This window comes from Suncus etruscus, chromosome X, assembly GCF_024139225.1.
Source record: "Suncus etruscus isolate mSunEtr1 chromosome X, mSunEtr1.pri.cur, whole genome shotgun sequence".
NCBI lineage: Eukaryota > Metazoa > Chordata > Mammalia > Eulipotyphla > Soricidae > Suncus > Suncus etruscus.
The window spans coordinates 94,637,263-94,652,249 of NC_064868.1; positions in this window are offsets into that span (position 1 = coordinate 94,637,263).

A 14,987-nucleotide genomic window follows, 5' to 3' on the forward strand; every position below is an offset into this window, starting at 1 on the left:
CACACCTCATTCCAGACCCTGTTCAGTCCTCATTAATAAAGCTTTTCCAAAGCAGTTGCCTTCCTCTCTCTGGCTTTCCCCTGTATAGATGCTCCTTCCCTTGGGGAAGAGACTATAGCTGGGAGCCCCAAAATGATCCTGGGAAAGGGTGCTGAACAGAAGAAGAACCACTGGGTGGCCTGAAGTACCAGCCCAACCTTCAGGCTGCTTATACCTTTTCCATGGGCAACCTCCATTGGCCCAAGAAATGGTGTGACCTGGGGTATTTAAGTTAGGGGCAGATTCAGTGATGGCGGGAGAAAGGGACTCTTATTCATTGCTGGTGGGAATGCAGACTGGTCTAGCCTTTTTTGGAAATCAATATGGACATTCCTCAGAAGGCTATAAATTGGGCTTCCATAAGATCCAGCAATACCACTCCTAGGTATATACCCCAGGAACACAAAAATACAACACAAAAATGCCCTCTGAACTCCTATGTTCAGCACGGCACTATTTACAGTAGCCAGAACCTGGAAACAACCCAGGTGCCCGACAACAGATGAATGAAGAAACTGGTATATCTACATAATGGAATACCATGCAGCCAGTAGGAATAATTAAGACATGAAGTTTGCTTATACATGGATGGACATGAAGATTTTTATGCTGAGTAAAATGAGTCAGAGGGATATAAGAATGAGATAGTATGGTAACAATATCCAAAGACAATAAATAAGGGTGAGGAGGTTCAGTCCAGGGTAGAAAGCTTGCCACAAAGAGTGCCAGGTAAAGAATGGTCTATGACGATAGTTGGAACTGCTCACTCTAGACAAGAATTTAGTGATGAAATGGAAGAAAGTGACATGCTGGGCACCCCACCACTAACAATAGTCAAATCATAGTGTCAAAAAGGAAAGGGAGAAAGACAAAAAAGCAAATTAATTGCCTACCTGAGAGACAGATAGGAGGGGGGCCAACAGGAGACATCAGTGGTGGGAGGGGTGCATGGTAAAGGGTGGTGTACATTCTATGAATGAAACAACAATAAACAATTTTATAACCATGGTGCTTAAATAAAGCAATTAAAATTTAAATAAAATAGAAATACAGGGGCCAGAGCAGTGGTGCAAGTGGTAGAGTTTGTCCTACATGCGATAAAATAGGACTGACTGTGGTTCAATCCCCTGCCATCTCATATGGTCCCCCAAACCAAGAGTGATTTCTGAGTACATAGCTAGTAGTAACCCCTGAGCATCACTGAGTATAGCCAAAAAATAGGGGTACAAATTGCGGCCTGAGCAATATCACAGTGGGTAGGGCATTTGCCTTGTACACAGCCACCCAGGTTTAATTCCCAGCATCCCACATTGTTCCCCCGCGCCTGCCAGGAGTGATGTCTGAAAACAATCAGGAGTAACTGAGCACTGCCAGGTATAGCCCAAAACAACAAAAAAGTAGGGGTACAAGTCAAAAGTTTAATGATATAGGTCACAATATGAAAATACCTTTAGGGACTCCTTCACTGACTGAAGGACTTGGCACCAAGTTGTTTCCTTACTCCTAGCCAGCAGAACTGACAAGGGCCTGCATGGTTCTGGTCCTCCCCTGCCCTCAGGAACTGCTTGCTCCAGGTTGCTTCTCTCTAATGTGTATGTGCCAGGGACCAGGCCTTACCCTAGAAGCTGGTGTTCTTCCTGGGCAGCACTGAACATTACTGAGAGTAAACACATCACTGCTTATTTTCTCCTCATCAGCAAGCAGTTGGTTCAGAGGTATTATCTAGAATTCATGTTCTGGAATAGCATCCAGCTCCAAATGTGTGATTTGCCTTCCTTCATGAGTCTTCCTCCCTCCCTCCCTCCTTCCCCTCTTCCCTCCCTCCCTCCCTCTGTCTTCCTCAGAATTAGTATCTACCCTCAAACTTCCATTTCACACTAAAATGGAAATAAACAAATCATGTAAGTGCCCTCACACATCCAAACAGTAATGCATCTTTTTAAAATATACAGTTTAGGGGGCCAGAGCCATAGTCCAGAGGGGAAGGCACTTACCTTGCACACAGCTACCTGGAACCACTTATGGTCCCCCAGGTCTGAGCATAGAACCAGGAGTAAACCCTAAGCACCACCAGGTGTGGCCACAAAACAAAACAGTTCAGAGGTTGGAGAGATTATACAGAGTGTGGGGAGCTTGCCCTATATACATGACCATATGGAGTGCTGGGTTCAATCCCCTGTATCCCATATGGTCCCCCTGAGCATTACCACGAATGATTCAGAGCACTGCTGAACAACCAAAAAGGTACAGTCTGGCCTAAAAAATGTACCACTTGTATAGCATGCCCCCCCAAAAAACAAAGTGTACAAACACAAGGTGCTTGTTCTGCTGTAGAACATGTGTCACCCCAAAAAATAACCCTGCACCCCTTCATCATAATCCGCTACTCATGCTGCCAGCCCTGCACCCTCTGTCTAGCATGCTTGGGACTTTCTTGTGAATTGGAAGCATATGTGCCACCTGGATGCCTGACTACCTGGTGCCTCCGAGGATCCACACACTGGAGCGGGCTGGCTCCAGGGTGTTTTCCTGATCTGGCAGGCCTCCATGGTGCACACCACAAAGTTCATTTTCACCACTGAGGGGGTGGATACAGTTTAAGGACTTCATACCCCCTTGTGTGTGTGTGAGTGTGTGTTAAGCACACAGAGTCCTGGAAGGAGGATGACTGCGTGAGGCACTTTAGCCCTGTGGACTGGAAACCGAGTCCTGGTCAGGTTCTGGTGCCATATCTGCCACATGGAGTGCCAAGTACAAGTCTCCTTCCAAGGCTTAGTTAAGGCCCCGAGAAACTGCCCAGTGGTGCCCTCACAGATGCAATGAGCTGAGAGGGAGGCCAGGCAGCCTGTGGAGATGGAGTGGGGCTCTTACTCTGGTCCCACTGCCCTGGTTATTGACTCCTATCCAAGGAGGCAGGCACCTGGGTTCCTTCTCTCCTGCCTCGACCTCTGCCCTCCCCCCTCAACCCCCCCCCGGCACCCGAACGGCCAATCGCCGCCCTCTCCTGCCCTGCCCGGCACGCTCCGACCCACCATTGGCCACAGTCCCACGCCGGTCCTCAAGCCCGACCCGCCCTACTGGCCCTCTACCCGCCCTCCGCATCTCCATGGCAACATGCTCGCGCTGGGTCGCGAAACGTCATTAGGTTTTGTCCTGTCATTCACTAGTTTCAGCCAATCAGCATCACCTGAGCTCTAGCGGGATCCGACCCCAAAGTCTGGCACCATACACTCTGAACCCCTCAGGCTGTGAGGTACAGGGAAGGCATGAAACCCTGGAATGGGCTGAGACTATAGAGGATGGAGGTAGGGCTGGCTGAGAAAAAGGGTATCAGTGGGTTGGGTTGTGGGGTGGTAACGCGGGGTGGCGGAGACCAAGGGCAGAAGGATCGGGTGTGTGGGGTGCAGCCCAGGTAGCCCCGAGTGTGCAGAGGAGGAAGGCGACACTTCTGACCATAATCCAAGGAGGGGCTGCTGTTGGCGGCTCAGCATTCAGCACCTTCCTCAGAAATGAGAAGGGACCACTCATAGCACTGCAGGCCAGGAGGGGTTCTCAAAGGCAGGCTAGAGGGATGACCACCGTTTGCCATGCATGCGGACATCCTGGTTTCAATTCTAGCCACATCCCATAAAGTCCCCCGAGCCCACCAGGAATGACCTGAATACAGAGTCAGGAGTAACCCCTGAACACTGATGGGTATGGCCCCAAAACAAAACAAACAAAAAACCTGGGCAGGAGAGATAGCACAGCGGTAGGGTGTTTGCCTTGCATGCAGAAGGACGGTGGTTCGAATCCCGGCATCCCATATGGTCCTCCGAGCCTGCCGGGGGCGGGGGGGGGGGCTATTCTAAGCCTAGAGCCAGGAGTAGCCCCTGAGCCCTACCGGGTGTGACCCAAAAACCAAACAAACCTTAGAACACCACATGAATGAAAACACCAAATGTCTCTTTTTTTTTTCTTTTTGGGCCACACCCGGTGACGCTCAAGGTTACTCCTGGATATGCGCTCAGAAATCGCTCCTGGTCTGGGGGTCCATATGGGATGCCGGGGGATCAAGCTGTGATCCATCGTAGGTTAGCACGTGCAAGGCAAAAGCCCTACTGCTTGCGCCACCGCTCCGGCCCCTTCTTTTCCTCTTTCTACTTCTCCTTTCCCTTCTCCTTGTCATTCTCCCCCTCTTCTTCCCCTCCTCCTCTTTCTCATTCTTCTCCTCCTCCTGTTCCTCCTGCTCTTTCTTTACCTTCTATTTCTCCTCCTTTCTCTTAGTCCTCATTCTCCATTTCCTCTTCCTTCTCTTTCCCCTTCTCCTCCTATTCTTCCCTCTTCTCTTCCTCCTTCTGCTTCTCCTCCTCTTTCTACTCTGCCTCCACATCCTCCTCCTTTGCTTTCTCCTCCTTCTCATTCTCCTCCTCCTTTCCTTTTTCTTTCTCCTCCTCCTATACTTCCCCCTCTTCCTCCTCTCCTCCTGCTTCTCCTCTTCCTCTTTCTCCTTTTCTGCACCTCCTCCCCTTCCACATCCTTCACTTCCTTTTTCTCCTTCCCCTTCTCTACTTCCTTCTCCTTCTCTTTCTACTCCTGCTATCCTCCTCCCTTTCTTTCTTCCCCTCCTCCTCTTTCTGCTTCTGCTCCTCTTCCTCCTCCTATTCTACTTCACATCCTCCTCTTCCTCTCCTCTTCCTCCTTTTCCTCTTTCTTGTTCTCCTCTTTTACTACTTCCCCTTCTCCAACTCCTTTGCCTTTTCCTTCCCTATGTCCTCCTCCTGTTTTTATTTATTTATAAATACATTATTTACTTGAATCACCATGAGGTACACAATTACAAAGTCATTTGTTCATGATTGACTTTCAGTAATAATGTCCAAAACCCTCCACCAATCAGTGCACATTTCCAGCCACCAAAGTCCCCAGTTTCCCTCTCGCCCTCCAAACTGCCCTCTCCCCTACTTGCTCTGGGGCATACATTTTCTTCTCTCTCTTCTTTTTTTCCCTTTAAGTCACTGTGATTTGCAATATTGCTATAGAAGGGATATTTTACCTATCACTTTATCCCCTTTCAGCACCCAGTTCTTGTCCAGAATGATAATTTCCAACTCTCATTGTCATAGTGGTCCCTTCTCTACCCTATCTGCACTCTCCTGCTCTTTGTGAGAAGCTTCCTACCATGGACTGGTCCTCCTGGCCCTTTTCTCTGTTGTCTCTAAATATTATTACTTATCATACTGTCTTTATTTTAGATCCCACAAATGAGTGCAATCATTCTATGTCTATTCCTCTCCCTCTGACTCATTTCGCTCAGCATAATACTCTCCATATCCACCCATGAATAAGCAAATTTCATAACTTCATTATCCTAACAACTACATAGTATTCCTTTGTGTAGATGTACCACAGTTTCTTTAGCCACTCACTTGTTCTCATGCACTTGGATTGTTTCCAGGTTCTGGCTATTGTAAATAATGCTGCAATGAACATAAGAGTCAGAGGGCTTATATCTCTGGTGTTTTGGGGTTTCTAAGATATATATTTCTATGAGGTGTTTCTGGGTCATATGGAAGTTCAACTTCTATTTTTTTGAGGAATATCCATATTGTTTTCCAAAAAGGCTGGACCAGTCTGCATTCCCACCAGCAGTGAGAGTCCCTTTCTCCCTGCATCCACGCCAGCACTGGTTGTTCTTACTCTTTGTGATGTGTGCCCGTCTGTGTGGTCAGAGGTGATATCTCCTTATTTTGATTGTCACCTCCCTGATGATTAACGATATGGAACTTTTTTGGTTTGCGGGGGGGGGGGTTATACACATTAGTGCCAGGGGTTACTCTTGTCTCTGTGCTCAGGAGTCACTTCTGGTGGGCTTGAGGGATCATATGGGATGCCAGGAATAGAACCCAGATTGACCGCATTCAAGGCAAATATCCTCCCCACTGTGCTATCACTCTGATCCCTGGTGCGAAGCATTTTTACGTGTCTTTTGTCCATCTGTATTTCTTCTTTGAGGAAGTTTCTGCTCTCCCTCTATTTTGTGATGGGGCTAGATGTTTTCTTTTTATTAAGCTCTAACAGTCCCTCATTTATCTTAGATATTAACCCCTTATTAGATCTCCTTTTTCTTCTCCTCCTCCTTCTGCTCTACCCCACATCCTTCTCCTCTTCCTCCTCCCCCTCCTCCTCTGGCTCCTCCTCTGTTCCCTCCTTCTCTTCTTCCTCTTCCTCCTTCTCCTTTTACTCCTTCCCCTTCTGCAGTTCTTCCTCCTTCTTTACCTTTATCCTCTTTCTTCTTCTACTCTTCTTCCTCCTCTTTCTCTTTCTCTTCCTTTTTCTCCTTCATCCCCCTTTCCTCCTCCTTCCCATTTTCTTCCTCTTCCTCCTCCTCCACCACCTTTCCTTTTCTCCTCCTCCTTTTCTCATATTCCTCATTCCCTTTTGTCTCCTTTCTCCTCCTTCACCCTCATCTCCTCTTTCTCCTTCCCTTCTCTTTCTACTTCTCCCTCTATCCCACTCCCCTCTTCTTTGGATTACACCTTGTTATAGGGTTGTTCTTGATGCTGTGTTGAGGGTCCCCCTACTGTATGCTCTGGGCCTCCAAGCCTCTTGCATGCAAAGCCCTAAAGGCAAATGAGTTCTCTCACAACTCCCCTGCCAGTCAGCACCCTCAGGACATCTGGCCTATCTCCAGGACAACCTGGTACTCTCTCCATGAGGAGGCTAGGCTGGCCATTCCATGGCACCCTGAAATGGGGCTTGGGCTGGGGAGCCCCAGTATGAGGTACACAGCCTGCTCTGGCCACATCTAGTCAGCTGCTACTCAATGTTCTTTGAGGTGAGCCCCTTCTTTTTGTTTTTTTTTTTTTGTTGTTGTTTGTTTTTGTTTGATTGTTTGTTTGTTTGGGGCCACACCCAGCAGTTCTCATGGTTTACTTCCATCTCTGTGCTCAGAAATCACTCCTGGAAGGCTCAGGGGACCATATGGGATGCTGGGGATCAAACCCAGGTCCATCCCTGGTCTGCCACGTGCAAGACAAACACTCTACTGCTGTGGTATCTCACCAGTCCCCAGATCTTTTCCCTTTTTTCAGACCTTTTCTTGTTTGGGTAGCAGGGGTCACTTGGTCACATCCCCTGAGTGGCAGTGAGGATGGGTTATGAGCACCAGTGGAAAGGTCTGGCTCCACCTTTCACTGATAAGTATCAAGTCTGGGGTCCACAGGACACCCCAGGCCTGGAAGAGCTGGGCTCTGCAGGTTCCAGGAGGCTTGGGTCTCAAAACTTGGACTGAGGAAGTGGCTCAGCTACTCAGAGGGACCAGCAGAAGCAGGAACAGGCCCACAGGCAGGTACCTCTGCTGCCTCCTGCCCCAGAGGGAATGCTCTCATTCCAGGTCATTCTATGAGAGGAATGTTCATTCACCTTTTGGGGAGCGCAAACAGCTGTGGTCAAGGCTTACTCCTGGCTCTATGCTTAGGGATCACTTCTGGCAGGCTCGGGAGACTATGTGGTTCAGGAATCTAACCAGGCTTGGTGGCATACAAATGGCCTACTCCATTCACTTCCATACTCATTCCTCAGAGGGAGACAGATGTGCACTTGAGCTCATTCTCCCAGGTGGACTCATCCAGTTCGAGGTTATTCTCCTATGGGAGAATAGAAGATTGAACCACATTCAAGATAATTCTCGGTGGGGCCAGAGAGATAGTATAGCGTTAGGGCATTTACCTTGCACGCAGCCGATCCAGGATGGATGGTGGTTCGAATCCCAGCATCCTATATGGTCCCCAGTGCCTACCAGGGGCGATTTCTGAGCGCAGAGCGAGGAGTAACCCCTGAGCGCTGCTGGGTGTGACACAAAAACCAAATAATAATCAAATAATAATAATAATAAATAATTCTCAAAGCCGGAGAGATAGTACAGCGGTACGGCTTTTGCTTGCATGTGGCTGACCCAGGACAGACCCAGGTTCGGTCTCTGGACTCCCATATGGTCCCCCGAGCCTGCCAGGAGCGATTTATGAACGCAGAGCCAGGAGGAACCCCTGAATTCCACCAGGTGTGGCAAAAAAGATAATTCGGGGCCGGAGAGATAGCATGGAGGTAAGGCGTTTGCCTTTCATGCAGGAGGTCATCGGTTCGAATCCCGGCGCCCCATATGGTCCCCTGTGCCTGCCAGGAGCAATTTCTGAGCCTGGACCCAGGAATAACCCCTGAGCACTGCCAGGTGTGACCCAAAAACCAAAAAAAAAAAAAAAAAAAAAGATAATTCTTCTAAAGGAAGGCTGATCCTAGAAAAAGAGCCTTGTTTGAGGTAATGGGGCTGGTCCCTCTTTGCGATAGGGACACTGTCCCAAATTCAATGTGATGCCACTAGAGGGAAACTGTGTCGCATTCAAGGAGGCTGGGCCACATTCAAGATGTTTCAAGATGTTTCTCCTAGGGGCCCGAGAGATAGCATGGAGGTAAGGCGTTTGCCTTGCATGCAGAAGGTCGGTGGTTCCAATCCCGGCATCCCATATGGTCCCCCGTGCCTGCCAGGGGCGATTTCTGAGCACAGAGCCAGGAGGGACCCCTGAGCGCTGCCGGGTGTGACCCAAAAACAAAAACAAAATTCTCCTTAAGAGAGTCAGCTTCACATTGACACTAATGTTCTTGAGGCCTAGTGATCCCCATTTGATGGACACACCTCCAGGAAGACTGTTCCTTATGACGGTGTTCTTGAAAGGAGCACCGCTCTATGCTAGTGGTAGTTCTCGAGAGAGATTGATGCATGGCAAGGTCAAAGCTTTGACTGTACTGAAGCCAGTGGGGGCCCTTGGGTGACTTATGTGACATGGGGAGGAGAGAGATGGCTGCCTGGAGGAGAGAATCTGCCATTTTCTCTCTCCCTACCTATGCCACAGTGGGAATTGCTGAGAAATCTAAGACTGATAAAGTCTGCCGTGAATGAACCTTTTCACAGCACAGATCTCACATCCCAACAGTCCCGCTGGGCCGCTGTCAAGCCACCCTTGTTCTGGCCAGCATGGGAGTCAATCTCCACCATACCATTTCTCAGGGAACTGTGGACTCAGCTGGAGTGAGGAGTTGCTCTTTGCAGGAAAAGAAAATCAGTCCTAGATCTTACATAGGCCTTTCAAGTCCATTGTCTTTCTCTCAGAAATAAATTCAGGAGATGAGTGGTGAGTAAAAACGGTTTTATTTAAAAAAAATAAACGGAGGGTTTTATTTAGAAATTCTGCAGAAGGTGGGCTGGACCCATAGCACAGCAGTAAGGCATTTGCTTTGCACTCGGCTGACCTGGGACGGACCCGAGTTCAATTCCCAGTATCCCATATAGTCCCCCGAGCCTGCCAGAAGCTATTTCTGAGCTCAGAGCCAGGAGTAACTCCTGGGACCACCAAGTGTGGCCCAAAAACCAAAACAAACAAAAAAGAAATTCTGGGGAAGGGGAGGTTAAGATAAGATAGAGTGTAACTGGCTCAGGACAGAGTGTAGGCTTCTCCAAAGGCGGACAGAGTACACAGCCCAGAGATCAAGTATAAAAGTCCACACCTCAACAGGGGAAGATGTGGGCCACATGTGCATATGGGGTGCATATACATGGGCCAGCAACATGCCTACATATTCTTGCTTTGTTCCAAGTGGGATTTTATAGGGATTCTCCCAACTGGCCCCATGTGGGCCTTTCTCTCTAGTCCATTGCTAGGGTGGTTATGGGGGGTGGGGGTGGGAGAGAAGAGTTGGGGTAATTGATGTCTTCTTTGACATTTCATTCCTAGCATTCATTTGTGCTGCGCTTCTCTCCAGTGTATGTGGGGGTTGTCTCTGCTTTCTCTGGGCTACAGAGGCTTCAGGTAAATATCTTCTCAGTGACAAATTCCTCCAAGTCTCATCTCTTAGTTTTATTACAATCAAGAACTTTTATTACGGTGTGGGGAGCCCTTCCCTACCTGCCTGCTTCCTCAGTACCAGAAAAAGGGATGGAGAGAAAATTCAGAAGGTAAGGCCCTTTCTTTGCACAAGGCTAATGCACTTCGATCTCTGGCATCCCATATTGTTCCCCCTTGAACCATCAGGAGAAATTCCTGAGCCAGGTTACTGCTGAACATCGCTGGATGTGCCCCCCCCCAAATGTGCTAACCGCCATCATGGGGACTTTTGATATATTCTGAGGCCATAAATTCTCTCAAACAGCAGGTACCTAAGAAACTAGGGGTTTGGCTCAGAAATGGAGCTCATGCCTGGCATTATGGGGCTCTGGATTACTTCCTCCATATTACATACACACACAAATAAACTCACGTGCAAGCAGATTAAATGAGATAACTTTACCATACTGGCATGAGGAATGTAGTGTAACATATACTGTGAGCTTCCAAAAAGCAAAGCAAATAGATTTCATTAATGTTTGCACCTTTGGCGAGGGTGTTTGCTTTTCTTACAAGTGGCCGACCTGGGGTGAATGCATGACACCCCATATTGTCCCCTTAGCCCAACCAGGAGTGATTCCTGAGCACGGAGCCAGAAGTAAACTGTAAGAAACACCGGGTGTATCTAAATAAATAAATAAATAAATGAATATACATTGTTATTAATTCCTTAGGAAAGACAAACGTTCACAAGCTATCATAGTCTTGTTTAAGATTCATACATGATTTTCCTACTACTTCTTCTAAAACTAGGCACCATGCTGAAGAAAGGGGCATTACCACCTATGGGCTATTTAGAAGTTTTGATTTTGATTTTGATTTTGGGGCCACGCCAGAAGTGCTCGGGACTTACTTCAGTCTGTGTTCAGGAATCACTCTTGGCAGGGCTTGGAGTACCGTCTAGAATGACAAGGATAAAATCCACAGGACAGGTGCCACACTTGCTGTACTATCTCTCCAGTCCACTATTTTCACTTTTCTTTATGGGGGCTTGGCCTAAAGCGGAATGCTCAGGGAGAGAACTACAGTAGAACACAGGTAAAGCAAGTGCTTAACTCTTTGCTATCTCTGCAGCCGCTTGAATATTTGTTGGCTATTTCCTTTCATTTTTAAGGGGGCAAGTGTTGAGTAGGGGCACACTAGGTTGTGCTCTGGGCTTATTTTGGAACTGCACTCCGGATCTCTCCTGGAAGTGTCTGAGGACCATCATATATAATGCCGCAAGCAAGGGAAGAGACTTAACTCCAGTACTATCACACCAGACTAGCAGTTCCTTTTTTTTTAGGCTAGTGAAGTGAAGCAGTGGGAGTGGAGAAGGAACAAAGAAATCTGTAACTGGCTGTGATCAATTAACTGTAAACACCAGCTTTTGAGCTAAATGTCCAACAGGGCGTGCGCCATGGGCACCAGCGAGGCCGGGGAGGACCGGAGACGGGCACCGGGCCGCAGCACCAGCAGGCCGGGCAGCACCGGGCCTCTCCCAGCCCTCCCGCCGCACCGCCCACCGCCCAGACTCCGGGGAGCCGGGCCGGGGCCGCCAGGGTCGCACGCCACGGATGGCGCTGATTGGGCCGAGGACGCGTCCGTCGAGGCGGCAAGGCGGAGACATGCGACTCAGCGTCCCGCTTGGCCTAGCCGCCTTTCGGGAGCACGCACGCAAGCAGCTGGCGGTGATTGGGCAGAGGACGTGTCGGTCAGGGCAGAAAGGCGGTCTCCGGGTCCCTCGCGCCCATTGGCTTAGCCGCTTCTGACCCCGCGTCACGCCCGCTCATTGGCTGAGTCGCCTTTCCAGGCGGGCGGAGCCTCCGGCGTGCAGCCTGAGTGAACAGAGAGGGCCATCTGCTGGTGTCGGGCGCGGTCCTTGCGCCTCAGTCCCACCGTCGCGTGGCTCGGGGCTCGCGCCTGTCTCGGCCTAAGTCTGGCTGCCCCGCGGTCCATGACCCTTCCCGGAGAGCCCGAGCGAGCCTCGCTCTCCCGTCGGAGAGCAGCGCCTCTGTGGGCACCGCGGCCGGGACTCCCCAGACCAGCAAAAGGGCGCCCCCTCGCTGACCCGCCTTCCCTAACGCGCGCCCTGTTCTGCGGCCCGCACAGGGCCCCCAGCCCCCGGCCCCGGAGCTTACCCTCGACCCCTCACCCGTGCCTCCCGTTCGCCCCACCGGGCCCTCGGCTCCTCATGCTCTTTTCCTTACACGCCACATCGGGCCTTCAGCCCCGGACTTTTCGCCCCACTCGTGCCTGCCCCACACTTTCCTCAGCCCCTCGCCCTCGCCTCCCCATTCGCCCCACGGGCCTATGGCCCCTCACCCTCGCCTCCCTTGAGCCCCATGGTTCCCTCGTGCCCTCATCCTCCCGTCCCTCTGTGCCCCACGGGCCCCGGGCCCCTCAGCTCCTCAGTCGCACCTCCCTGTGGGCCCCACCATGCCCTCAGCCGGCCTTCAGCCCCTCACCCTCGCCTCTGCATGCACCCCACCTTTCCCTCGGCCCCTCATCCTCGGCTCCCCATGCGCCCCACCTTTCGCCCATCGCACTCACCCTCGCCTCCCCGTGCCATCAGCCCCCCTGAAACTCGCCTTGCTGTGTGCCCCAGGGACCCTCGGCCCCCTCATCCTGGGCTCCTCATGGGACGGGATGAGCTGCCTTGAGTTAGTTGCTCAGAAGTCTGCTCAGCATCAGGCATCACCTTCACCTTCTGGACTCCCGATCAGGGGAGCAGAGGACAGTGGAGGGAGCAATCCAGCCTTTTGAGACCCAGGCCAGTGGCGCTGTGGTCTTGCAGATGGAGACACACTGGCCTGCAGTGTGGGCCGAGGCAGCTTCCCTGCACCCCGAGTCTGTGGGCGCTGCGCCCCTGCCCTGGACTCCCACATTCCCAGCCATGAGCAGTGCCCCCATCGTCGCCGCCACAAGGAAGCTTCGGGGATGAGTTGGGCGTCTGTCTCCCTAGAGCAGAAGCAGGAGAGGGGCGCCCGTTTCCTAGGCTTCCCTCATCAGGCCTAGACTGTTCTGGGGAACCCTCTGGCCAGGAGGTTGCTTCGTCCAGGGGCCCCCTTGGTAGCGGGCCTGCTGCAGCCTGGGGACCCTCGGCCTCTGGCTCTCGGTGGCTGAGGGCCCGCCTTCCCCCTGGCACCTGCGACCCAGCACCGGCTGGGCTGTGGTGCCGGCTGAGCTGGACCACACCATGGAGGGCAGGGTGGGAGCTCTCCTGGGGCTCACAGACACCTTCTCCTGCCCCCAACCCCTGCCCGGTCTTCCTGAACCCCCTCCTGCTCACCTGGAGCCTCTGACCCGGCCTCGTGTCCATTGCCCCGTCCTGACCTGTGCCCATGTTTTGGACACCTGTTGGAGAGCGTGGGACACTCGTCTTTCCTGTGCGCTGTGGGCCAGGGCAGGGACGGGGGTTGGTGGCGGGGGGTGGGGGCCGGCGTGGGAATGCTGTAGCTTAGCTGGCTCCTGTGGGACCTGGGCACAGGCAGCTCTGCAGGGGTGCTTCCCTGGACAGGGCTTGGCTCCATCTGTCCCTTCACTGAGCAGTCTAGAAGCTTCCAGATGTGGCCCCCTCTTTCAGGCTGAAATGGCAGAACCCACTGGCTGTACCTAGTTGGACTGGGATGCTAGTTTCATCGGGGGGCGTCTGACCTCTGGGGCAGTCCTGGGTGGAAGTCTTACCCAGCCCAGCCACCCAGCTACTGCCCCGCTTGTCTGTTCCCACCCAGAAGGTAGTTTTAGAGCATCCATGCAGCTCCCGTCTACTGCTGCCACCTCGGGAGGATAGGTCAAGGGCAGAGGGCAAACTGGGAATTTGGAGAGCTTTCAAGTTGCTGACTGAACCCTTCAAGTCCCTTGGTGGCTGAGTGTCCCCAGGAATCCTTGGAGCCCTGGTAGCCTGTTTTGGCACTGGGGAGCACTCAGTTGGGGGCAAGGAGTGAGGTGATACAGTCATTAGGTGCATCCAAGTGAGTGGGGTCCAGTGCCAGGGAGTCCTGGATCTGAAAAGGGCCCTGGGGAACTCTTGGGAGCCTGGTGGTGGCAAGTCATAGCCCCGGTGGGAGTTCAGCTGTCGGGGAAGCCCTAGGAACCCTCCATCTGGCCTACATTGAGTGGAGACAGTGCTGTGGCAGAAGATCGCCATTTCCTCCTTACTTGCTTCTCAGGCTTGATAGCACTGTGGTTGTTCTGCCTGCCAAGCCCCCCTTTCCATGTGAGGACTCCTAATTTTCCCCTGCTGTCACGGCCTTTCCTATGCCAGCTTCTGATGCTATGTACAACCCAGGCAAGGGATATCCCACAGCAGTTCCTTAGGATCACTGCTGGAAGGAGCTGCCACTATACCCACTCTGGCCACCATAGGAAGCCCTCACACTGGGAAAGGCACAAAGTCCAGACACTAAACATCATGGCATCTTTCCTTCTCCCAGTGTATTGGCAACACAAAGCCCTCGTGACTTTTATAGGAAACAACCGGCAAGCAGAATGGACCCCCAGCTGGCAAGAACAGGCACAGCCCAGTGACCCACAAAAACTTGCCATGCAGCCTGGGAGCCTGTGGATGCTGTGCCAGGAGAGATCCAGCTGAACCCTGCCCCTATAGCTAGGAGCCCAGTGGAGCAGAAACTGGCTGAAGCCAGCACCCTAGCTGTGTCCTGGCTTCCAGGAACTGTGCCAGCCCTCCATGCTTTCCTGCCGCCGCTGGAAGCTGGGACTAGGATGCTGGCTGCAGGTGGCACTCTGTCCTGGGTTTCCTTAGCACCGCTTTGAGAAACACATGTAAACTTGGATGATTACAAAATACCCCTGGAGGTGAGCAAGAAGACAGGCAGGTAAGGGGTGGGTGCCTTTCCTGGTGCCTCCACCCTCTGAAATGTGTGCTCAGGGAAGCCAGGTCTGCACTTCCATGCCCCAGCCACCATGCTGGCCTTGGAGGTAGTGTCGAGCATGCTCGGGGAGCCAGCAAGTGAGCCCCAGAAGCCAAGCACGCCTGTGTTTAGAGGTAGTCATGAGCCCTGCCCACCACCAGGGCCAAAAGGCAGAAAG